The sequence below is a fragment of the Acinonyx jubatus genome, chromosome A3, assembly GCF_027475565.1.
Source record: "Acinonyx jubatus isolate Ajub_Pintada_27869175 chromosome A3, VMU_Ajub_asm_v1.0, whole genome shotgun sequence".
Classification (NCBI taxonomy): Eukaryota; Metazoa; Chordata; class Mammalia; order Carnivora; family Felidae; genus Acinonyx; species Acinonyx jubatus.
Window position 1 is genome coordinate 121,165,517 of NC_069388.1, and position 25,019 is coordinate 121,190,535.

Below are 25,019 nucleotides of genomic sequence, written 5' to 3' on the forward strand. Positions count from 1 at the left end.
TTAGCCTCAGAGATTTTTCTAAGGGGTTCCAAGCAGTCAGCAGCTTATCTGGCCACTGTAACAAAGTGGTAAAGTCTTTAACACATGTGCTACTATTTCCATATTATAGATGGGACTACAGAGGCTCAGAGACTTAAAAGTGATATGTCTACTCATTGAGCAAAAGTTTTTGGGTGCTCACTATGTAACAGGCATTGTTCTAAGTCCTTCAAATATAACAGTGAGCAAAAGAGTGAAGCCATCCTAATCTCATGGAGAATGCATTGTACTCAGAAAAGGGAAACAATACGTCCTACTTAATGTGCACCGGCATTGTTCTGAGATCATGAACAATATGTACACGTGTGCTTGCTCAATAGCTATTATCACTGTTTGGCAGAGGAAGAAACTAAGCAAAAAAGTTAAACACCTTTTCCAGGTCATATGGCTAATAAGAAACAGAGCTAGCCTTCAAGCCCAGTAATCTGGTACCAGAGTTCATGTTCTGAACTACCATTTCATCCCACTGTCATGTAGCTGGCTAGTGGAGAGGTATCTAGGACATGTCATGCGGCTTTGGGTCCAGCCTTTCAGCACAGGAATCACTTTTTGGGAGAACAGACATGCACACCTATCAAACTTTTACTGCCTTTCAAGGGATTTTGTTTACTTTCCATTTTCCCATTTGGGTAGTGGCCAAGTGTACTAGGCTTCTGCACACATTCAGAACTGGCTCAATTCCAGGCTCTCCCACTCAGCAGTGGGGCAGCCTGGGCAAGCCCAAACCCTCCAACCCATAAAAAAAATGAAGTACTTACATCTGCTAGTGCCTAGTAGAGAATAAGCACTGAAAATATTTTCATCATTATCATATTAAGTTTATGGGTCTTTGGCCGTCTCTTATGACTTAATTGCCTCTCCTTTTGTTTGAGAGAGCCTGGAACCACAAGGAACCTGAGCCCATCTTAGAACCTCATAGGGATTCAGCCTCTAGACAGTGTGGTGGGGAATTCCAACAGTGGTCTGAAGGAAAACAAGGATCACATGGAGGTCTGAAATCCCTACCTACTGGCTTTGCCACTGCAGAGAGCTTTAGCTGCTCCCTCAGCAACTTTTACCATGTCTCCTAACCATGCACAAAACCACCTAGTTAGAGTTTGATTCAATTAGTTGATACAGCAAAACTCTTTCTGAGATATTGTTAAGGGCATAATGCTGAAAAGTGATGATGAGGAGGAAGAGGATTATGATGACAGCTGTGATTTTTGGAGCACCTACTGCATACCAGGCACACAACAGGTGCTTCCCATTCACTATGTCATGAAATGACAATATATTCAGCAATATAATCATCACAATTTTACAGATAAGGAAAGTGAAGCTTAAGTGTGACAAGTCCTGTGTCTAAGATCACATGGTAAGAAGTAGTGAAAATAGGGTAAAAAGCCTAGGGCTGTCAAAGGCTCTCTGGATTTTTCTCCCTTAGTTGGGGCCTGGTACCTGATCCTCAGGAGCTCCTTACAGAAATGTATATGGCAGTATTCCCCTGCCTCCCAAAGTCAGTGAAATTATTACTGGTGCCCAGAGTGTGTTCAAGAGCCATCCACTCCCACCATTCAGGTCCTCTGCCCATTCCTGGACTCCTAGGGAATTCACCTCTCCAGAGGCAATCCTTAGTCAGTGAGGGATGTAAATCAATAGATGTGCATGTAGGGACACCTGGGTGGCTCTGTCGGTTAAGCATGCAACTCTTGATTTCGGCTCAAGTCATGATCTCACAGTTTGTAAGTTTGAGCCCCTTGTCGGGTTGTGTGTTGACAGTGTGGAGCCTGCTTAGGATTCTCTCTCTCTCTCTCTCTCTCTCTCTCTTTCTCTGCCCCTCCCCTGCTGCCTCTCTCAAAATCAGTAAATAAAACTTAAAAAAATACATACAATAGATGTGCACCTCAGTCTCCCTGCCCCTTGGTGAGACAATACTGAATTGTATTCTATAGGACTCCTCAAGGAATCCCCTGAGAGATGAAGTCCAGTGGTAATTTCCTCACTAACGCACCCTTCATTGCAGTGTTACCTTTCGCTGGCACCTTTGCCCCTCCCTCACGTTTATTTCCTAAGATCACCTCCTAAATAAACTACGTGCACCCAAGGCATTGCTTCAGCATCTGCTTTTGAGGGAACACTACCTAACGGTAGGAGAGAGATCTAATTAAAGACGGCACCATTTCTTCTGGAAAAAATAGTAGAACAGTCCTTGCAACTAGCACATATAAACTTTTTTTTTTTACTTATGTCCTTATTACATATTGACTCTGGCTGATTAAACAGGTGAATGTCAATCTAGTTGCTGATGGCACCAAGCTTAGTGCTGTCAGGAGGCAGTGAAAGAAATGTCAGACCCAGGGCCTGTCCGGGGAAGGTTTATAGTCTGCAGGGAGAAAAGGGTGACTCTCATGCTACAATTAGACAATAAAATCGGGCAGTGCATAATCAGGTGCAAGTCTGAGAGACAGCTGCTTTGCGTGCTTTAAGACTTCAGAGGCAGTGAGGGGGGAGGGGAGCAGCACTAAATAATGCAGGTCTCTCCAGCTGTGCCATGGGGCGGTGGGGGGGGGGGGGTTTCCAGTGCTCCATGGTTTACAAGATGTAAATTGCCACTGCTCTTTGGTTTCCATCAACTTCAGTCACAGCAAGTTAAGCTCAGCATAAAGAGAAGCATAGGACACCCGGAGAATAACAAAGCACACTGAGTAAGAGTTTCAAATCCACTCAAATCCTCCTTCTGCATGACACTGCTAGAATTCTGGAAGAGGCAGGAGGCATTTCTCCCAAGGCAGCCTTGGGGAGCAGGGCCACATACCACACACCTCACACGGAGCTGTGTGCAGAACTGAAACGGGGTAAAGCCTACACTTTGTTCATCCCAGATTTCCCCATTGAGTTAGACAAGATGTGAATTGGGCTTTTGACAAATTTCTGCAAATGGGATTTATACTGCAAACACAGCAAGGAACAGTAGGGAAATTCATATTTAAGTTACACAGGCCACGAATTGGTTGTAATTCTGGCTCTATGGACAAAAGGACTGGGCAGTGCCAGCTGCCTAAGCCTGAGTCTTATAAGTGAAGTTTTTAGGTTAACTTTGATACAGAGCACGTCAAGTAATCTCTAGTAACATTCAGATACCAAGTGAACTTCTTCATATTACTCCTCTCTGACCCTCACAACAAACTCATCAAATCATACTCTATCCATTTCTTGAATGAGGAAACTAGTTCCCAGAAAAGTTATATGACTCAGAAGGGCTACTCAAGATGTCAGGTGGGTCTGTCTCCAAAGCCCTTGATCCTAATCACATTTCTATGCATATTGAGCAAATTAATGACACTGGGCATTTGTGTACATATTGGTTTGTGTAGGTGTAGGTAGGTGTGCTGCACATAAAATGCATTCTACATGAACATATATTCATGTGTTTATCATAACTAATACATTTGGCTGATAAAAAAAAGTTTGCTTTCCAGCTGGCAAACCCTTTGTTTTTCAAATGTCTTATCTAATGCATGAGACACAATTGTCCTGCTTTATGTTTGAGAAGTGAATGAAAGAAAGATTGAGAGTTATGCTATCCTTTCATTTCTAAGGCCTTTTCATTGTCACTCACCAAAATGCCATGATCTTATTCAAAGCAATATTATTCATGAGCAAATGTGTTTGGGATTCTCCTGTTGTGTGTATGTGGGCTTGTTTGTGTTTGTTTTGGCAACTGCAACATTTCCATGTAGCTACTGATTAAGCAAAAAGGGATAATGTTACATACAATTAATAAAGCTTTATTTGTGGAATTACTAAGTTTTCTTTCCTTCTACAGACATCACCTTTTATAAGAATGTTGATTTATTTTTGCATTGCCATTTTTTAAAACAATCTCACCTAGATTTTTCCACAATAGTTATGTAAAGTTGGCAGGGCATGATATTGCCCACTTAAGGGTTAGAAAGTTGAGAGCCAAAAGATTTATCATTCTTCATCATTTATCATTCAGCCAATAATGGAGTCAGGTCTTTGCTTCAAAATGCGTGCATGTGTGTGTGTGCATGTATTCCACTGTTAGTCATATAGATGTTTACTGAGCACTCACAATGTACAGACAACGTGCAGAGATGCATGACTTATGGACCCTGCACTGAAATTAAGGAGAAAAACATGTAAACAATCTTTTTTTTTTCATCAACAGGTATTGTAATAGGTAAATAAAATACGATAAGACCATGGAAAGGGGGAGAATAAACTGTGTGGAGGTGAGAAATCAGATAAATCTCCTCAGGGCTATTTTAGTTAGCTCTAGGAAAAGAACAACATTTGGACAGGTAGAGAAATTGGGAAGAAGGGATTCTATGCAAAGAATACCACCTGAGGACAAGTAAGGATGTTAGGGAGGCTGTGTGTTAGGAAGGCTGCAGTGTGGAGGGAGTCCAGAGTGCCAGAAGGAAATGGTGAGGAGAAAGGGGAAAGCAAGATGGCAGCAAGATCACAAGCACCCTTAGAAGCATGTCAAAGAATTTTGATCTTATTTAACAGGAATTGGAGAAGTTTTACAATTTCCACATGAAGTGGAAAGAATGATTTCTGTGACAGAAGTAGGGAAGGAATTGGAACAAGTTGATGGAGCTATCAGGTGACAGAGGAAGCATCACCTCCTCTGGGAAGCATTCCTGGGCACCCTGAATGAGAGTAGTTGCTTTTCACCTGTGATCAACAATACCTTCCCACGTGCCTATTAAAGCATTCAGTATACTGTGTTTTACTTCACCTGATGTCTGTATCTGTCTGTATTTGTCTCCCCTCTTCCTCTATCCCATACAAATCAGGCTATGCACAACTGCAAACAGTTCACTGCCATTTTGTGTGTAGTTAATCTTTATATCCTAAACACTCAGCATATTGATGGTTCACAGTACGTACTCAAATAAAGGTCTATTGGATTTCATTGAATGGAATCCATAGGAAAGGAGACAAGGACAGATGAAAATATTGATGGCTTTTAGGTAGAATGAAAGTAGTTAAGAAATTTCATGTCCGATGATCATTATTTTCTCAGTGTGATAGGAAGCAAAGCTATCTATTGTGAGGGAGAAGAACATAAATTATGTTGATTACCTAAGAAAATCAGTAAAGGTTTTGCTCTGGAGGATGCAAAAAGAAAAATCTAAATAGAAATGTGTGTGCATTGGGGGAAGCATTTAAAATTGCACTGTGTGTCCAGATGGGAATAGAAAGCATTGTTGTAGAATAGAGCAAGTTTGGTTACATGATTTGTTTCCAGAGAACAAAGATGGTTTTATGATTTTATGTTGGGCTCTATCACTTGGCTCTTGAGTTCAAGTGGTCAAAAGAACTCAGGATGCTAAAGAAAGAGTAAAATAAAACAGATGGGCGGGACAGAAAAGCAACAGAATACTTCACCGAGAAATTTTAAGGGATTGACTCTAAGAAGAAGGTAAAACCCTGGCTTAGTGGACAAAGTGGAAAGATAGACTGTTAAGACTGCTGAGAAGGAAAATATACGGTAGCCAAAGAGAACTCAGTTTTAATTCTAGCTTCACTACCATATACTAGCTGCTATCTGGCTTGAATTTACTAACCACTCAGAAACTTTATTTTCATACTAGAAAATAGGTCTCATCACATGGTTTGGAACCTGAGAAGTGTGCTGTGCTTCTAGGCCAGAGCTGAGAATCAAAGTATCCAACAAACTAAGTTCAGAGAAACACCAGAAGGTGGGGTCATCCATCTCCAGGCAAGAAGTGCCATTACTAGAACTGACAGGCACCAGCAACCCCACAACTCAGCAATGCTGTAAGGAATGACATCCCAGTATTAGTGAAAAAAGATGTAGGAATGTTGACAATACTGACTCCATCTCTGACCCTCCATCGTGTTTATATTTGCTCAGTGACCTATATTGGGGCGATGTGTTCTGGGCCCAGTGGAGATTAACATACATACCTTTGAAATGCTGGCAAGGGCTGGGATGTAAGGATGCTTGTTGTGGTCTCCCATGAATCTGTTAAAGATAACAAAGTCTTTCCCCTTCCTGATGCAGGAGGTAGGTACCATAAGATCAAATTATAGATTAACTGCATAGATTAGGTGCATGCAAGCCCCGTGAGGTGTGTGCAGACCCTTTGATCCCACTACAATGCTCTTCTGCATGTCTCCTTGCTCTATAAAATCTGTGGACTAAGGTCTGGATTTACTGGAGAATAACTATACAGCTGCCATGGATCAACTTCTACCCGATCCTCTGTCACTAAGTTTACCCTGAATAAGTGTCTGTGTAGATTGTATGGAGTAGCTTGCTTCATTTTCTAGTCTCAAAGTGACTTTTCAGTTTGGGGGATACTTCACTGTCTCTCCCCCACCTGCTAACAAGAAATTGTCATTCCCTCCCATAGATACCCTCTACTTGCACATCACACTCTCTCCACCCTTCCCCACTCTGCTCTAGGTCCTGAAGGGTGACTTCTGTGACCTGGAACACCAGGACCTCCTGCCCTCTGGATTCTGGTTGGCTGATATTGTGAAACACCAACAGGAAACTGAAGAGCAGAGAAGAGATATTTTTCAGGGTATTTATCCCCCTGGCTGACTTCCTGTCAGATAACAAGTTGCCCATGGCAATGTATCTAAGACCAGAGCTCCTGCCAGACAAAACTTCTCATAGTGCCAACTCTCTTTATTCACATCCCTGCTGGCTAAGGAGATTCTAATGAACAATATTTAGGATTTCTCTTTTGATTAGTTGGCTACATTGCATATTCTTAAAAGGCACCATTTTGAGTGTCATTTCTCCCTGATCAAGGCACTAAAACCATAAGAAGATTTCATAGAAATTTAAGTTACATACTCCATCAATTGTTTCAATATGTGGTATGTGTGTGTGAACACGCGCTGTTGTGTTGTATTTTGTTAAACTAAATGATGGACTTTTGCCAAGACTTTTTCTTCTCTTAAGGATAGAAATGTAGCGAAAAACAAAAGTCAAACCACTGAACTCAAACATCTGTTGCCTTGAATTCTGGTTAATTGAGGTTGACAAAAATACACATGCTGAAAGAGCAAAATAAAACATTTCTCATGGAAGTTCTGCCTACCAGAAAAGCAGCCTGCAGGATGGAGAATAGCGAGCATTGAGTTTTCCTTGACATGAGGCACATTTTAAAGAAGAAAGAATCCCCGGGCTTCTGAGCTGCTGTTGATGCTATCAGGAGGGCCTGTTGCACAATCAGCACCACAACCATGGCCAGCTCCACCTGATGCCACCTTAGTTCAAAGTGCCTACTAGGAAAAGTGGGTGCAGCGAGTCCTTTGTAGCTAATCTCATAGTGGCTATAATTTGTGGTGCTAGGAAACATACACAAAGCCTAAAAATAAAATCTGTCACCTCTAAGCATCCTTCCCTATTCACATTCACTCATGTTAGTTTCTCACGGTTCTCCACTTGCTCAGGACAATGGCAGGGCAGCCATTAATCAGTTATTAATAAAAAGCATTCTTTAATCTTCATCATGAGTATCAAATATTCTACAGGTCTACACAGTGAGCCAGTTTCCTCCCTGAAAGCAGGCAGTGGGCTAAGTTAGATTTTTCTCAACTCTTTTTTGAAGGAGAGAATGGTAATTGTAATTATTTTTATTATAACCATCTTTTGAGAAGGCTACTTTTGCTAATTATAGAATACATTCATGTGGAAGAGATTGGCTTAGATAACCTGTAAGCATTTAACTGACTCCTACCCTAACCACAACACAAAGCACACAAAAAGAGGGTAAACGCATCTCAAAAATAAAGGACTATATCACTGCAATTAACAAACTAGAAGATTTCAGAACTTCCTAAGACACAGATGATAAGTAGAACTGGATCTATGTAAAAGCAAGCCAAGAACACAGCCCAAACACACAGATGAAGACTTCTGCAGACCTAGGGGCAGTTCCGGGGAACCTTAAGCCCAGAGTTACCAGAATCAAGGAGGGGGGAGGAAGAGTTGGGCCTTGAACAGGTGATGGTTGGGAAAACTCTACAGAAAAGTAACACAATGGTCCTTTCTGGAATGGCAGCAGCAAAGGAACAAAGATGGATTTTCATCCTCACCAGGATAAGGAAGAATGGTGCTGCAGAAGGGCAGTGCCCCTGGTAGCTCCTAATCCCCAGAGAGATGTCAGCACACCCAGCAGCTGGGCAATACTATCTTCCACCTCTGGCAAGTCCTTTCTTTCCATGGAATGACTGTAGGCAGACCAGGGTGAACAATGTCATCGCCTATTCAATCATACAAGCAAAGGTAAGAAAACAACCAATATTTCCAAGTACATGATGAGCAGTACTACCCAACTTCACTAGAAGTTATAACTCCCAAAGAAATTAATAGAAGAGAAGATGTCTTTCCCACCTTATGAGAGCAATTACTGTATTTACAAAAAATTAAGAAATTGACTTTGTTTCAACAGTTAAAAAACTACACATTCCTGACCTTTGAGGCTGACATACTTTTATACTAAAACACGTCAAATCCCATTAAAGTGGAAATAATTACTTCATAGTTCATATTAATTATTGTTTTACAATATAACATTGTGTTTCTCTGTAGTTTTACTGCATAATTTGTTTACTAGTTATTCCCATAAACTCTCTCAGATACTAATAGGAACTGTACGCATAAAAAATGCTCATAAACAGTATTTGGACCAAAGATTAAGGAAGCCAGCCTTTAATTTAAAGTTCAGATCAATTTTCAAAGGACAGTCAATGGACATAATATAAATGAAATCATTTCAAATGTGTTATTATAACCGTCACCTGGCATGAAGTGATCACTGATAAAGATTGCAAAACTTTCACTATTCTTAGTCAAGCACATAATACAACACACAACAACTATAAAACTAGGACTTTTATGGTAATTTGCTGCTGTTAAAGTACACAAAATTCAAATTAAGAGCAATTTACATCGGCTGAGTTTTGAGAAGTCTTGACACTTAAATGGACTCCTGTCAAGAGTATACTGTGTATGGTTGCCATAGTCAGAGTCACAGAGCCCAGACTGAGAAGCAGAATGTACACAGATAATTGAAGACAATTAATGACAGGAAAGATACTGTCAAGGTGTTCTCCTAGATTCTCTAGTTCTGTGTAAAAGGGAAAACAGATGGAAAGTCTGGCAACAAAATTAATAGATGTAGAGAACAGGTCCAGAAATTCCAGTTAGAACAGGGCAGAACATAAGAAAACATCAAAAAATAACTGGAAAAAAGATATAAATCTTTTGATTCAAAGGCCAAATGCAAACTTTTTTTTTATGTTTATTTATTTTGAGAGAGAGAGACAGAGACAGAGAGAAGGGAAGGGCAGAGAGAGAGGGAGAGAAAGAATTCCAAGTAGGTTCTATGCTGCCAGCACAGAGCCTGATGCGGGGCACAATCTCAGGAACTGTGAGCAGCAGTTATTAGAGTGTAAGATTATTTATTATCTTAGAGTGTATTATATTAGAGTGTATTATTATTTATTAGAGTGTAAGATTAGAAAGTAAGAATAGTATGAATGCTGTCTTGCAGAGAGGGGGCACTTGAAAGTGAATGTAGCGACAATAGGCAAGGGTCCTTTTTTTATAAGCTTCTGGTCACCCTCCCTTTCCCTTCCCCCTCCTCCCTTCTCAGGTTCTACTCTTACTGGATATATAACTCTAGGTGCTTGATTGTCCATTTCTGATTGTCTCAACTCCATTGTGTGAGGAGTTGGACTATGGTCATACTGTCGCTCCTGTAACATAAATTTTACTTTTTTTAGTTAGGTATTTTGACTGTCAAATAGCTGAGGGTAACCTGAGGGCATCTGTTACATACTTAAGAGGGACCTTGCACCCTAGGATGTTTCCTGTAGTCAGAAGCTCCCAGCATCCTTCTAAAATATGTGGGGTGTTTTTTTCCTCACTCAGGGACCTCAAGTCCTAACCTTTCTCTCTCTGCCTATTTTATCCATCTTTTCCCTATCATATCATGACCTGAGCCAAAATCAAGGGTCAGACACTTAACAGACTGAACCATCCACGTGCCCCAAAGACCAAATACAAATTTTAAGTAGATCATATGTAGACAATGTCTGAAAATAATGGTTTAGAGAAAGGTAGGCCAAGCAAAGGATGAGGAGGGGAAAAGATGATGTTACAGAGTTAAAATAAGATTAAATGAGTAACAAAGGCTGTAAACTAGACCAAGTGACACATACAAATCGATCCACCCAAAAGGCTATAATATTTTAAAATATTTTTCACCTGACTACATTGCTTTGAAATATTTAAAACAAATCTCATACAAAATACAAGAAAAAATTGAAAAATCCATAACTGCTATAGGAGAATTTAATGTCATCTTTCTGAATTGATAAAACAAATAGATAAGTAAAAGTAAATATGGATATCAAGGATTAAATAAAATAATAGTCTTGCAAATAAAAAGTCCTACCATGTGAAATAAGCCACCATACCCTATAAATGAAAGAAAATAAACATTCCTTCAAATGCACATGAAACATATAACCATATATGATGGTTCTAAAAAAGAGTTCAATAAAATACAACCATATTCTCTAACTGCAAAACAACAAAAATAGAAATTAAACATGAATTAGACTATCTATAGAATCTGTTAGCTTGAAAAGTTTTACACAGTTGTTTAAATAGCTATTAGATTGAAAAGGCAATCTAAGCAGCAATCCCATTTGTAAGGGAGACCTTGAAAACTGCATTTGCAAAGTACTTTACATAAGAAGGAAGAAAAATCTGTCCATATTAAAGAACAAATTTAGAGACAGTGATGGGGCTTCTGGAAATCTAAATTCGTTCCCCTCCCACACTTTTCTTCATACCTCCTCCAAAGAAAACAAAACATAAAAAACTTATGGTAATGACATAGCTATGGAGAAAGAAATATGCTCCTGTACTGTTGAGGGGACTTTCCATGGATAAATCTTTTTGAAGAGCACCTTCTCAGCATCTATAATGATTTGAAATGTGCACGCTTTTTGACCTAACAATACTGTTTCTAGTAGACTAACCTAAACCATTACTCACATATGTATAAACATTAGACTGTTAATGTTTTTTGCAACATGGCTTGTCTTAACAAATAATAGGGAACAAAATAACTTTAAGAGAAATAGTTACATAAGTGACATTTCACCCATTTTCTGGGTTAGGAGGCAGTTTTGTTCCATTTTGCTTATTTTCATTTTTGTTTAATTAATAATGGAGTAGAACTATATGTTCCAATAGGGAAGTAAATCTAAGACATATTATTAAGTGAAAACTGCAAGTTATATAATAACATATACTATGAGCTCACTTACTTTTTTTTTTGAACATAATGGAAGGGAAACAAATATATAAACAGGGAGGGGGACAAAACATAAGAGACTCTAACATATGAGAGCTCACTTGCTTTTTAAAAATGTGCATTTGTACATGTGTGTAGAAAGATATACAGATATGTAGAAAGACTTAAGGTGAGGATATGACAGACACATTTATTTCTTTAACTTATTTTGTATTTTTTAAGTTTATTTATTTGGAGAGAGAGAGAGAGAGCAGGGGAGGGGCAGAGAGAGAGAGAGAGAGAGAGAGAGAGAGAATTCCAAGCAGGTTCCTTGCCACCAGAGCAGAGCCAGCACAGTACTGGATGCCAGCCTTGATCCCACAAACCACAAGATCATGACTTGAGCTGAAACCAAGAGTCAGATGCTTAACTGACTGAGCCACCCAGTGCCCCTAATAGACACATTTAAAGGCATAGACAAAAACCCAGGACAATGTACAGTGAAATATACACGGGTATCTTTTGGGAAGTCTTAGGGAGTACTTTCATTTCTTGATTCTGAATATTTAAGGAGTGTCGAGATCTCAAACAGTGAAAATAAATTCACATATTATTTTTGAATAAAAACAACAAAGTTAGGGGCGCCTGGGTGGCTCAGTCGTTTGGGCATCCAACTTCGGCTCAGGTCATGATCTCACAGTCCGTGAGTTCAAGCCCCGCATCGGGCTCTGTGCTGACAGCTCAGAGCCTGGAGCCTGTTTCAGATTCTGTGTCTCCCTCTCTCTCCGACCTTCCCCCATTCATGCTCTCTCTCTGTCTCAAAAATGAATAAACATTAAAAAAAAATTAAAAACAAACAAACAACAAAGTTATTGTACTACTTAGAAAATTAAGAAAATACAAAATAGTAAAAAAAAAAAACAAAAAAAGCAGAAAAAAATCACTCAAAATTCTACAAAACTCACCCATATCAACCATAGTGTTCATCACACAGATTACTGTATTTGGAAATATCTGGGCCAAGTGCTGTGGTCTGCTCTATGTATATAGATTCTCCTCCATCTTTCCTATGTTATGTCAGAGTCCTGAATACTGACAACTGATACTCAGAATAAGGATTATCATAACCCACAGGAGCACCAGGCAGAAAAGAAATACCCAATTTTTTCATTACAGTCCACTGAATAAAGCACAGAAGTGGATTAAGACACTTTAAAAGGCTTTTTCTACAAAAGTTGACATGTACAGATTATAATATTAGTACACTTCTAGTCTCAAAAAAAAAAAACCTTCAAAACAGCATTAATTCTTTCCACTTCTACAGCAAAATTCTCTTTCCTAACTTTTATAGTTAATAAAGGGCTCAACCAATTCAGTATTGATTTTCATTCATTCAATCATGAATACTCTTTCTTTCACATTCTGCATCCAATTCAGATTCCTTGGCTCTCGTGAGTTGATTCTTTCTCAAACTCCCACTGCACCCCTTCCCACCCACCCTCCAATGTCTCTGGAAGATTTCAGCCATAATAATCTCTCCCCTCCCACCTTTCCCACCACAGTCTTCTTCACAAAGGACCCCAGTGTTATCTTTGAAAATTTAAATGTTTAAAATATAAATCATATAATTTACTCCCTGGTCAAAAGTACATACACTCAGTGATGTGGAGAACAAAGGTAAAATAGATGTAAGAAAAACAAACAAGCAAACAAACACACTTCCTTACAACTTACAGCTTATTGAAAAGTACTTGGGACAATGGGACAAGGAGGGTGACCTTCCTCCAGGAACTCAGCTATCTCAATGTTAATACTTTGCTAGAGGCTAAAGGCAACCTTAGCTTGACATTAGCCCAATGTCTAGGATTCTGTAAGTCTTCCTTAATATATGAAAATCCCTTTGGGTCATGATCTCACAGTTCATAGGCTTGAGACCTGTGTAGGGTCAAGCCTCATGTCCAGTTTGTGCTGACAATGGGATTGTCTGCTTAGGATTCTGTCTCCCCCTCTCTCTCTGCCCCTCCCTTGCTCTCTCTCTCTCTCAAAAATAAACAAACATTAAAAAAAATAAAAATCCCTTTGGAAACTTCCTTTATCTCTACCCCTAAGATATATGTTAAGAATCATCCTGCAAGCATATGGCCCACTGATATACACCTGAAGGGTCTCAGGACTAAGGGTTTACTGAGCAGTAGTTTTGTAGTAAATTACCTTATTCTAACAACAGCTGGCCCCCAAAGGCCCTGGAAACCTTGCTTCCAAATTCCTTAGAAACTTATGCTATCCTTAACTCCCTCCAACTTGGAAGTATATAATGAGTCACTCCTTACAACCCCAGTGCAGCTCTTTCTGCCCATGGGACCTGTCCCCATGCTTTAATATACCACCTTCCGGCACTGAAGACATCTCAAGAATTCTTTCTTGACCATTCGCTCCTGAACCCCAATGCTTCACATCACTCAGAAAAAGAAAAAGAAAAAGAAAAATCCATATTCCATACATGACCTTCATGATTGAGCGAGTCCCTGCCTTGCTCACCCTTGTTCACTCAGTTCTGTCTAAATCGGTGATTTTGCTGCTCACTCCTCCACACAGCAGGCTTGCTCCCCCTGAGGGTCTTGGTTCTTGCTAAAGACTAACACCTGGGAGTCTTCCACCTGAGAAGATCAGTTCTATTTCTAAATAGGGCCATCGGGTCATTTTGTTCAAATGTCACTTCCTCAGAGATTTACCCCAGCTGTCCTATCTAAAATGGCACTGACATTAGTGCCTGCCCTTATCCTGCTTAGTTTTCCTCAGAGCATATCACTACCTATAGTAAGTTATGTAATCATGTGCTGTTTGTCAATCTCCCTGGCTAAAAGGTAGGCTCCATCATACCAGGGATTTCCTCTTGTTCCCTTCGGCAGCTCTTGTGTCAAAAAGACTGACAGGCACATATAACATAATCCTGGCATTCAGTGAAAACATGTAGATGGAAGAGAAAGACATGGAGAGTGGATATTAGGGAACTGCCTAGGAAGTTACAGGGTGAGCCCAGACTCAGGTAATGGCACTGGAGACAGAAAGAAGCAGTCAAACTTGAGAGATGTTTCAGGAGTAAAATCATTAGGTCTGGTGACAGATTGCAAAGGCGGGAAGGAAGTGTGAGGAAAGGGAAGGTGTCAAGAACTGATTAAACAGCTGGATATTGTGCCATTGACTGAGATGGAAAACACTGACCAGTGCCCAGAATAGGGATGTGGGAAACGCATGGAGAGTCAAGGTTCCTGATACGTTCAACTTGGCACATGTTGTTTGGTTGGTGACTCTGGCAGCCAATTTCTGGTCCAGAATGAATGGCGTGCCCAGTTCAGGCTTGTGTTGCTGGGATCTCTCATCAAATGTCCCACTAGCAGGCATAGTATTGGCATCTGAATGTAGGCCTCTCACTTCATCAATCAGCTGTGTTGCTGCCAGATTTTATCTCGAGTTGAACACTTTGGAGTCTTTAACTGAAATTGGACGCAAGGTAAGTCAGGCATGACCTGGCTGCTGCTACATTACCCAGAAGTCATGTTTGTGTTGACCCAATTTGAGAGCCTTTTTTCTTTAATAGAAGGGTATAAAGTTTTATATTTATTTTCAGAACTCTATGTTTATTTCTGTCACCCTATTTCATGTTTTCCAGGTGGGTGTGTTCTAGTTTGGTTTTACTACTTTTCTCTTCTAGCTCTGTCATTCACCAGATGGACAATTTTTAGTTATTTTTTAAAAGCCTTCTTTGGGGATTTGGGGTACAGGCACACTTGTGATTCTCCTAGTGACTAGTTTCAGATTTTTTAAAAACCTGAGATGAACCTCTATTTTTATAATTCCTAAAATCAAAAGTAAAACAATAACTTGTAGCTACCCCTAGGGAGGATTAGAAATTTAATGAGTGACATTTTATTTCTCCACTCAGTATATGCCATCCCCACCAGCCACTCAAGCCACAAATATGGAAGCCATCACTGGATCCATCAGAATTTTGAACAAATTACCCAATTCTACCAATTTTCCTTCCTAAATACCCCTGGCATTCATCCTGTTTTCTTATAACTACCTTGTAACTACCTTCTTCTCAATCTTCCAGGTCCTTATTTTTCCTCACCTGGACTTTTGTAACAGCATCTCAACTAGTCACTTTGCCTTTACCCCCAGTGTGTGCTCTGAGGAGCAGCAAGTGTTTGATGTAGCATGACATGTTTTGACCCTGCAGAAAACCTTTCAACAATGTCTTGTCGCCTTATCCCACCCTGTAACACGGTGCGTAACATCCTCCTAACTCTCACTTGTCCACTTTCCTGGCCCTGAACTTCTTCAACCCATACTCTGGACTTCCTTGATGCAGAAACAAGAAATTATGTACATTTTCCCACACAAATGTTACATTTTTTTTCTATTTTATTTGCCCATATTGTCCTGAATAAATATCATCTCAATTCTCTAGTACCTAGTGCTTGGACATAATTAAAATTTTATGTCTTACATTCTCTTAGAAGTCTGCTCCAATAGACCAACCATGGACACTACCAACTAACCACTTGCCTTGCTTTGATGCTACAATAATCTGCATCATTAGTGTGTCTATTGTTGAATCTGCCATATTTTAAAGAACTATCCTTATGGTGTTTTTTCCAATAGACATTTATCCCTTTGAGGAACAGGGACTATATTTTGCTATCCCTTTTATCAAAGTACTAAATAATACAGCCACAAAACACTAGGTGCTCAATACATGTTATTGGATATAATTCCTGTTTGCTTCAAAACATTGCCAAACCTTTTTATCTGAAGACTTCAAATTTTGTCATTGTTGCTATTGTTACATCTTAGGAAAATGTTCTGTTATTTTTGTTTTTTTAAATCTCACCGTCATTTGTTCCACTTTCCTCTCTGGAAACCCCTACTAGTCATCAGTTAGCTGTCTGCTCTCTGCTTTCATATCTATTTTCTTTGCTCTCTCCATATTCATTCCGTGACCTTTACATTCTGGTTTTTATTATTCAACACTGATTTAATTTTGTGCAGTGGAAGTACTGTCATTTATTGTCTTCTGTGAGGATTTTAATTTGTTTTTTTTTTAATTGTATCTCTATAGAGCACACTACTTAAGAACACTTGCTCTGGGTATAGTCTAGTTTGGTGACACAGAAATCAGGTGTGTGTGACCTCTTGCAAATAATTTACTCTTGGCATCAGTTATCTGTAAAATGAAACTTCTAGCACTACCTACCTCATACAGTTGTAGGGATTAAACATAACAGCATTTAGAAAGCACATGGAGCTGAGCGCATTAAATGTGCAGCAATGAACATACATCCACCATTGCTCAGGTTTTCTCCCTAGGGCATCCAACAGGGATGCCCCTCATCCTTCTCTTCCCCCATTTGCTTCATCCCTTCAGGTTATCTGAAGTGTAGTATGAAAGAAATCCTAGCTTCTTTTTCTCTCTTCCTTTTGGAATCTCCCTGCCAACTTGAAGAGAGCAGCATATGCTCTTGACTGCTATCAGCTAAACTTTAAGTTTTTAATAATTGTGTTATTGTAGTTGCCTTACTATTTTTGAACAGCTTTTTTTTTCTTTTGACTCATTGGTTCAAACTCAGGTGGAAAGGAAGAGTGTTATTTGTTGGGCCACCTGAAATTCCCAATATCTGGTTCATTAGGTTAGGAATCTTGAGGGGAAAAAATAAATTCTGGGAGATCAGAATAACATCTGGAATTTGAGGTGTATGACATCAAAGGGTGTGGCTGCCAGCCTGTAATGTACTTTGCTGGGCAAAACCCACATGGGATTTCCCCTTTGTTCGCTGTGAAAACTTCGTATTTAGGGACTCCTGGGTGGCTTAGTCAGTTAAGCATCTGACTTCAGCTCATGTCATGATCTCGCAGTTCATGGATTCAAGACCCACATCCGGCTTTACTGAAAGCTCAGAACCTGGAGCCTGCTTCAGATTCAGATTCTTTGTCTCCCTATTTCTCCTCCCCTCCCCCACTTGCACTCTCTCTCTCTCTCTCTCTCTCTCTCAAAAATAAATAAAAATTTAAAAAAAAGAAAACTTCATATTTAATGCTTCTAACAGGAAACTATGAATACTTCTAAACTCTAAGAGAGTTTAATGTTTTAAGAGTAAACTGAGAATTCCAAGACTGGAAGAAATCATTTACTGTTTCATATGGACATAATCCTACTTTCTATTTCATGTTCAAAGATTTGTTGTCTTTATTGGGTTGTTTACAGTTCTTGCTGACATTTGATTAACAATGACTAAAGATTACATCTCTTATAGCATACATTGCTTTCTTATTCTTCAGGTCTTCCTAATTTACAGCAGAGAGAATTTCTCAGGGCTTGAGCTGGTCATTTATATCTTGTAACTTGCTCAGAGAACTTCCATGGAGAATTTCAGATGTTTGATGAGAAAAACTATGTAAAATTGGTTTTTAGGTAGCTCATCAATTTAGAAAGTATTTTTAATGTTTATTTATTTTTGAGAGAGAGAGAGAGAGAGAGAGAGAGAGACAGAGAGAGAGAGAAAGAGAGAGAGAGAGAGAGAGAGAGAGAGAGAGAGAGAGAAAGCAGGTAGGGTCAGAGAGAAAGGGAGAGAGAGAATCCCAAGCAGGCTCCACACTGTCAACACAGAACCCTACATGGGGCTCGAGCTCAAGACCCTGACATCATGACCTGAGGCAAAATCAAGAGTCTAATGCTTAACTGACTGAGCTACCTAGGTGCCCCTAGAAAGTTTGTTTTTGAACAGTATGATGTGGTTTTAAGACTTTCTTCCTCTTTTTGTTGATGCAACTCAGATACCATAAAATTTACTTTTCAAAGTGTATGAGTCCATACTTTCCAGCATATTCACAAGGTTGTGCAGCCATTACCACTATCTAATTCTAGAATACTCCATCACCCCCAAAATAAACCTCAAACCCATTTGCATCCACTCTCTAGTTCCTTTTGCCCCTATCCTTGGCAACCACTTTCAATCCCTATGCAGTGGCCTCTTTGGACATTTAATATAAGTGGAATCATACAATATGTGGCCTTTTGTGTCTGGCTTCTTTCAGTTAGCATGTTTTTAAGGCTCATCCATGTGGTATCATGAATCAGTACTTCATTCCTTTTTATGGCTGAATAATATTGAAGTGTAGATCTAGCACATTTTGTCTATCCATTCATCAACTGATGGACAAGCTGCCTGCTTGAAAAGTCTACCTATTCTTGACTTCTCCCTGCCAGGCAGTAATCTCAGTGTTTACAGGTCTTCCTGGAACCTGAACTATTGTCTAGGTGAGTCTAATTCTGAGCTCCACTGTTAGTGTTAGTATGTCCTTGCCTCTAAATGAAAGCTACAGTCTCTGTAATCAGTTTTGTCTGTAAGAAAAGTGATATTTTGGCCTCCTACCTGTATTAATATATGTATTTTTTTTTAATTTAACAATAGGTTCAGACCTGAGTAGAGAAGAAGGGTGTCATGCATTGGTTCATCCTGAACTCCTGATAGTAATCAATTTAAACAGTGAGCATTATTCTTGGCATTACTTTGCTGTTGCTATCACTGCTGTAGCTGCCATCATCATCATCTCAGCTGGACCCTTTCATTTTAGTCTTCTTCCTTTTCATTTCAGCCTGTTCAGTTCTTATAAAGTCATGCTTTGGTTTCAAAGAGTTCTCATATATTTCTCACATATTCTCATAAATTAGTTTCAAGAATAATGGTTTACAGAGTGTTATTTTTTCCTTTGATAGTAACCCATATCAATGGTAATCTTTTCCTTCTGAGTTCTCATGTTATTTTTAATTAGATTATATATAAATATTATATATTACATATAAAATATATAAATATTATATATATATAAGATTTATATATAATATATGTATTATATATATATAGTTGTGCAACCACCACCACCACCCATCTCTAGAAGTCTTTCCGTCTTACAAAACTGAAACTCTGTTCCCATTAAACAATAACTTTCATACCCTCTGCGTCTCCAGCTCCTGGTAACCACCATTTTTCTTTTTATGTACTTTCTTTTCTTTTTCTTATTTTTATTAATTTCCTCTTTTCCTCCACACCCTAGCCTCTTTCTGGTAATTACCATTCTACTTTGTTACTATGAATTAGATTTCTTCTTTTTTTACTTTTCCTTCAGATTTCACATATAAGTGAGATCATGGAGTATTTGTTGTTCTGTGTTTGGCTTATTTCACTTGGGATTATGTTGTCTAGGTTCATCCATGTTATTGCAAATGGAAGGATTTCCTTCTTTTTAAAGGCTAAAAATCTAAATATTAATTTTAAAGGCTACCTAAATATATATCACATATATATATTTATAAATATATTTGTATATATGTGTGAGATATATACATATATTATACATATATATATATTTATATATATTTATCCATTCATAGGCTAATGGACACAGTTTCCATATCTTGGCTATTGTGAATAATACTACAATGAACATGGGAGTGCAGGTATCTCTTTGAGATACTGATTTTCTTTTGCGTTTATATCCACAAATGGGACTGCTGGGTCATATGGTAGTTCTACTTTCAAGTTTTTGAGGAACCTCCGTACTATTTTCCATAATGGCTGTACCAATTTGCATTCCAACCAACAGTGTACAAGGGCTCCTTTTCTCCACATCCTTGCCAAAAACTGTTAACTTTTGACTCTTTGATAATAGCCATCCTAATGGGTGTGAGGTGATATCTTGTTGTGGTTTTGATCTGCATTTCTTTGGTGGCCAATAATGCTAAGCATCTTTTCATATACCTGCTGGCCATTTGTAGATCTTCTTTGGAAACATGTCTATTTCAGTACTTTTTTTTAAATAGATTTTTTTGTTATTACTTTTAAGAGTCCTGTATATATTCAGATATATAGCTTGCAAATATTGTCTATCATGTTGCCTTTTCATTTTATCATTTCCTTTGCTCTGCAGAAGCATTTTAGTTTGAGGTAGTCCCACTTCTTTATTTTTGCTTCTGTTGCTTTTGCTTTCAATGTCAAATCCAAAAAATCACTCCCAAAAGCAACTTCAAACAGTTTTCCCTATGTTTTCTTGTAGGAGTTTATGGTTCAGTGATTATGTTTAAATTTTTAATCTATTTTGACTTGATTTTGTGTGTGGTGTAAGATAAGGGTCCAATTTCATTATTTTGCATGTGGATGTCTAGTCTAAAATTATTGTGTAATCTCACAAAAGACCCCAAATATCTAAAACAATCTTGAACAAGAACAAAAGTGAAGTATGACACTTCCTGATTTCACACTATATTATAAAGCTATAATACTCAGAAAAGTATGGTACTGACAAAAAAGCAGACACATAAATGACTGGAACAGAATAGAGAGCTCAGAAATAAACCCTCACATACACAGTACAGTCAGTGAGATATCCCCCTATGTTTTCTTCTAAAGGTTTTATAGTTTAGATGTTATGTTTAAGTCTTTAATCCATTTTGAGTCAATTTTTGTGCATAATACAAGATAGAGGTCCAATTTCACTATTTTTTCTTTTTAATAATCTGAAGCAAATATGGCAACATGTTGAAATAAGTTAATTCTGGTAAGCGCGTACATACATATTGTCATATATTACTCTCTGTACGTTCTTTATGTATAAAAAGATATTGCTTTCTTGACCTTGTATAAATTCAAGATAATTCCCATAATATGAACATCTTTTTATACAGTGTGAATAGGATGATCAAATTAAGGCCAGAAAGGAGGGTGTTATAGAGACAGTGGAGAAAGATATCTAGGAGATTAAGTAGAAAACAGGCAAAATATTGTGTACTGTCCTTGATTATATGTGAAGGGATGGATCCAAGAATTGGATTTGGATCCAAGAATTTGAGTTCCACTGTAATGAGTGGAACTGAAGAGAAAAAGGTAACAGATTGAGGCAGACATATAGATATGACTTACTTATGATGCCAATATTCCTATCCAATGGTTCCTATTTTCTCTAACAACCTGGAGAGTAGATTGACTACTGAGATTGAGAAGAGTAACAGAATGTGGAGCTCAAGTTTAAAGGTTTTATGTGGGATATGGGAATGAGGGCTCAATGGGTATATATAGTGAGATGGTTGTATTAATGGGGATGACCCTCCATCAGTAGTGGTTCCAACTGACCTAGGGTAGCAATCTGTCAAGCTGTTATTAGCTTATATCTATATAAGCTATCATTTATAGCTATATATCTATTATATACAGAACCACAAAGCTCTATAGTTTGAGTCAACCACAGTGAGAGTTTATCACGTGTATATGATAAATATAATCACAAATTAGTTTAGCATATTGTCATGACAGTGGTTAAGTAAAAGAGCAGAGACTCTAGTCCAGATGGAAAAATAATAAGACAAGGGGGATTCCAGAAAGGTAAAACAGGAAAATATAAATATATAAAAAATAATTCACGGTCCTTCTACTCAAGAATAACCACTATTTATTATATATTTAATATATTTATTCTTATATATTTCCTCTGAGCCTTTAAAAATTATACAGATATATAAATATATATAAAGAGACATAAATGTGTATATGTATATAGTGTGTACAGCATGTGTATATATAGTATATATGTATATACATATATATATATAAACATACGCACATAAAAATACCTAGAAACATACATATGTATACCATATACATGATCATTATATAAGCAAAACAATGGTATTACACTATGGTTAGGGCTTTATACCTCTTTAAATGTATATGACTATCTTTCTGAGTCAATAAATATCCATCTAGCATTGATTTAATGGATAAATACTCCTTTTTTGAAAAATAAAATAATTTATTTAACTTACTCTCAATTGTGTGTCATTGATATTGTTAGAAATTATTTGCTATCATAAATACTGTTGTAATAATCAACTTTGAGGTTAAGTTTTTCATATATCTTAATTACTTTCTTAGAATAAGTCTCCGAATATAGAATTGTATCAAAGGGCTAGTACATTTTAGTTACAAATTGTACTCTAGGAAGTTTTTGCTAACATGTTCTCACACATTGTACAATAATTAGAAAGTCTATTTCTTTGCACCCATGTCTATACCTATTTACTATCTATTTTACTATCTATATCTATATAGTTGATAAATAGTCTTTAAAACTTCCTTAGAACTCCCTAGGAGAGACGGTTTTATAACACCACCAAGTGCAGGAGATGGGATCCAAAAGTGACTTTTTTTTTAAATATAATTCTTCAGTGAGTGTTAAGGGCAGATATCACACAGATATGATGAATCCTGAACTTACACTTCATTCAGTTCCATAAATTCTAGTCTATTAAACACTCTGAAACAGGACACAGAAAAGAACAAGCAGTTCAAGTTCTCTTCCTTGGTTCAATTATTTATTTTTGAGGAAGATAAAATATTCTTTCCGCTACCCAAGTCAATCACTTTGTAGTTATTCTCCCTTCTGTCTGTCAACATCTAGCTAACTTTCTTCAACACACAAGCCATTCATGTCACAAAACTCTATAGGGCTGACCATGTAACAAGCACTTTGCAGGTTTGGAGAAATACGATAATCAATTACACAAAAAGTAGAGATTTCTCTCTTCTAAATATTCCTGTAGCACTTATTATCTGCACCACTCTTTGAACCTTAAAACACACAGGCTGTGGTAGGTATATTAGGTTTCTAAGGAAACAGACTCTAAGATGGAGATTTGTGTACAAATGGCTTATTAGGAAGGGCTCTTAGGAACCAAAAATGTAGCCAAGTGAGGAAAGCAGGACCAGGCATAGAAAAATGCAGAATGGTGATGCATTGCAACCTAAGCTCTAGCCAGTCCCATGTCATGTTCTTCAGTTACAGTGGCCCTTCATAGACATCATTAATCTAGAGAAGGGGGCTGGGGCTTTGTACATCAATCCTCCATCAACCATTCAGTGGATGAGTATTACCCCTTGGCAGAGGGAATAACCCTGGGTAAGGTAACTACCTCAGGCCAAGGGAAATTCTTGGGGATAACTAATTTGTGAGCTATCAGAGGGCAATACTCTTGAAGAACGAGTCCTAAAGAAGCAGAATCTCAGAGGCATGCTACACCATTCATGACACAGACCATTCTAGCTTGTATTATTGACTGGGGTTCCACTTCTCATATTCACATCAAGAACTCGCTTATATATGAGTCTTTTGTCTCCAAATAAATTGTAAACTCCTGGAGATCAGAGAGGGTATATGAAACTTTTTTTTCTATTTACCCTAGATCTAGCATAATGCTTTATAAGTATTATGACGAATAATACCTGCTGTTTAAGTTTACAAAACTCCTACCTCTTACTTTCCCCAAACACTGCCTGTCCCTGTATTTGCTTTCTCTCTTACAGCTACCACTTAGTAAATGGTCACTCATAATTTGTTGCATGGCTTATTGCTTAAATTTTTAAAAGAAATCCTTAGATTTTACCTCTTCAATAAAATCTCTTAAGTTTAACACGAAGATGGGGGCTTGTGTCCTTATGGTTAATCAGTAAGAGTGGTGAACTTCAAACACAATAAAACCTATGTATTTACTGGGCTTTGATTTATACATCTGACGGCAGAAGCTATGTCTGCCTAACCTTCTTTGCTTAGCACCCAAGTCCAAGTGTGTGGACTTCTGGATGAATAGTTTATAGGATGCTTCACATGAAGTTTCAAAGTAAAAGCTGAGAGAGACTGGATGAAGTTCCAGAAGCAGGCATTGGGGAATCCACACAAGGATTCTGCCCAACACTCATCAAGTGGTATGGCCTTTAGGGACCCGTCCTAATGCTTTTCCTAATGTTCTTGTCTCAGTGGAATTCTAGTTCTTCTTCAGCAATGGAATCTCAGCTTCTACTTCTCGGTTAATCTTTACTCTCCAAAGATCAAAAGATGAAATAAGAAAATAGGAATTAATCAGTAGGAAAGAAGAAACTTAGAAGAGAGTCATATGCACTGCCATTCAGGGAGACACACAGAGTCTTGACTTGAATACATGTGTAGAAATTCCAAATTGTACCCATTTCTCCCCATAACAAATACTTACACTTTTGAAGACACGGCATCCTCTGTTTCATCAAAGAATATGGTTAAATTCATTTTCTTTCTTTGCTTCTGTCTTTGTTTTTCTCTCATTGGATCTCTTCTGCTCCTTTCCCTCAATTCTACATGGTCAGATACCATCTCGTGATGCCTGTTATAAGCCAGAGATCATACCAATTACTTTACATTCAACATCTAATCCTCATAACACCTGTTGCTATTTGTAATTATCCCTACTGTGCAGTAATTGAGACGTAGAGATTTTTTCGTATCTTGCCAAAGGTTATACTGCTAGCAAGTGAAAGAATTAAAAGTATGGAATAGTCCCTACTTTTCCAAAATGATCCATGCTATCTGTCCACAAATACCTGGAAGTGAAATTTCTCATTGTTGATCTCAAAATTAAATTAATAAAACCTACACCTAGTCTGCTTAGTGTTCTAGATACCTCTTCTAAATCTCTAGCATCTGTCTGTTCCACCAGAGTAGAAGCCAGCTAAAAGCATCTCTTTAGGTTGGCAGGTGACGAAAAGGAAGCACAGTCAAGAACAAAGTAATGTAACAATGCAGGATTTAAAT

General features: G+C 38.1%; 1 protein-coding gene across 1 annotated transcript in view; it reads right to left on the minus strand.

The window, feature by feature from the left end:
• TDRD15 (tudor domain containing 15) overlaps positions 1-25,019 on the minus strand; it is a 688,321-nt gene that overhangs the window by 145,954 nt on the left and 517,348 nt on the right. The window contains exon 5 of the mRNA XM_053201184.1: positions 24,445-24,591. The gene's annotated coding sequence lies outside the window, so the exon portion shown is untranslated. The remainder of the gene's footprint in view (positions 1-24,444; positions 24,592-25,019) is intronic.